Here is a 2,092-nt window from a genome sequence, read left to right on the forward strand (position 1 = left end):
GTGCGGGTGGAGGGGAATGAAGGGGGGAATAGAACAACTGTAATGGTATAATCAATAAAATATATTAAAAAAATAAAAAGAAAAAAGAGAAAAGAAAAGAATTGTATATTCAGCTGTTTTGGGATAAAATGCTCTGAAGATATCAATTAAATCTTTCTGATCTAGTGTGTTATTTAAGGCCACTGTTTTCTTGATATTTTCTGTCTGGAGAATCCATCCCCATTGAAGTCAATGGAATACTAAAATCCCATAGTATAACTGTATTACTGTCAATCTCTTCCTTTATGTTCGATCAAGATTTGCTTTACATATTTAGGTGCTCCCATGTTGGGTGCAAAAATACTTATGAGTTCTATCCTTTTTTTATTTCTCCTTTTATCATTATGTAGTATCTTTCTTTGCCTCTTAATGTTATACCTTAAAACAATTTGCCTTTGTTTTAAAGTCTATATTTTCAAATATACATATTGCTACCCAAGCTTTTTTTTTTCATTTCCATTTACATGAAGTATCTTTTCAGTCTTTTTACTTTCAGTGTGTGTATCATTCTGAGGTAGGTCTCTTGTAGATAGCATATTTATGATTCTTGCTTTCTTATTCATTGAGGTACCCTATGTCTTTTGATCAGAGCATTTAAGCCATTTACATTTAAAGTGATTATTGATAGGTACATATTCATTATTATTTTATTCTTTTAATTCTTTTTTTCCCTTTTCTTCTTCTACTTCTTAAAGCAGGCCCTTTAACATTTCTTGTAATACTGGTTTGGTGGTAGCAAACTCCTTTAGCTTTTTCTTGTATGGGAAGCTATTTAATTCTCCTTCCATTTTAAATCATAGTCTTGCTGGGTAAAGTAGTCTTGGTTGTAGGTCTTTGCTTTTCATCACTTTCCCTCATCCCAATCCCTCATGGCCTGAAATGTTTTTGTTGAGAGATTACTCCACAGTCTTGTGGGAACTTCCCTGCAGGTAATTATCTGCTTTTCTCTTGCTGCTTTTAAAATTCTGTTTGTCTTTAACCTTTGCTATTTTAATTATGATGTGTCTTGGTGTGGGTCTCTTTCGGTTCATCTTGTTTGGGACTCTCTGTGCTTCCTGGACTTGTATGTCCTTTTCCTTCACTAGGTGAGGGAAGTTTTTGGTCATTATTTCTTCGAATAGTTTCTTGATCACTTGTTCTCTCTCTTTTCCTTCTTGTACCCTTATGTTGCAGATATTGTTATGCTTCAGGTTGTCTCAAAGTTACCTTAAACTATATTCATTATTTTTAGTCCTTTTTTTCTTTTTGTTACTCTGATTGGGTATTTTCTTCTACCTTGGCTTCCAAATAGCTAATTCAATCCTCTGCTTCATTCAACCTACTTTTTATTCCTCCCAGTGTAGTCCTGTTATCAGATATGTTATTCTTCATCTCTGAATTGTTCTTTTTCATTGTTTCCATGTCCTTTTTCATGATGTTGTAGTTTTCACTAAGTTCCTTGAACATCCTTGTGACCATTACTTTGAGCTCTATATCTGATAGACTCCATGCCTCCACTGCATTTAACTCTTCTTCTGGAGGTTCCTTCTTTTCTTTCATTTGGGACTTCTTTCTTTAACCCCACATTTTGGCTGTCTCTTTGCATTTGTTTCTATGTATCATATAGAATTTGCTATAATTCCCAGTTTTTGTGGGATGGCCTTATGTAGTAGGTGTCCTGTGGGACCTAGTGATGCATCCCCCTTGATTTCCTGAGCTGGGTGCTCTAGGTGTGTCCCTGGTGTGGGTTTTGTGGGCCTTCCTATTATAATTGAGTCTGGATTGCTATTGGCTCATTCATGTGTGGGATTGGCCCTCAGTCTGGTTGACTGTGAGGAACAACCTTGGCCACGGTATGGCAGCTGTTGTGCAGGTGCAGTCTCAATGTGTCTTCTTCTTCAAACCCTTGGTTATAAAATACCTCTTCAACCAGTCTTCAGTTGGTAATTCAGGGTGCTTGTTCTCCAGTTTAGTTATATTTCCAGTTTGGTTCAGGGAGGAGATGAACACAAGATCCACCTACTCTGCCACCATCCTGAAAAGCCTCTTATACCATTTTTCATTGAACATGCTC

The sequence above is a fragment of the Sturnira hondurensis genome, unplaced genomic scaffold (assembly GCF_014824575.4).
Source record: "Sturnira hondurensis isolate 20B ecotype Veracruz unplaced genomic scaffold, ASM1482457v3 Scaffold0009341, whole genome shotgun sequence".
NCBI lineage: Eukaryota > Metazoa > Chordata > Mammalia > Chiroptera > Phyllostomidae > Sturnira > Sturnira hondurensis.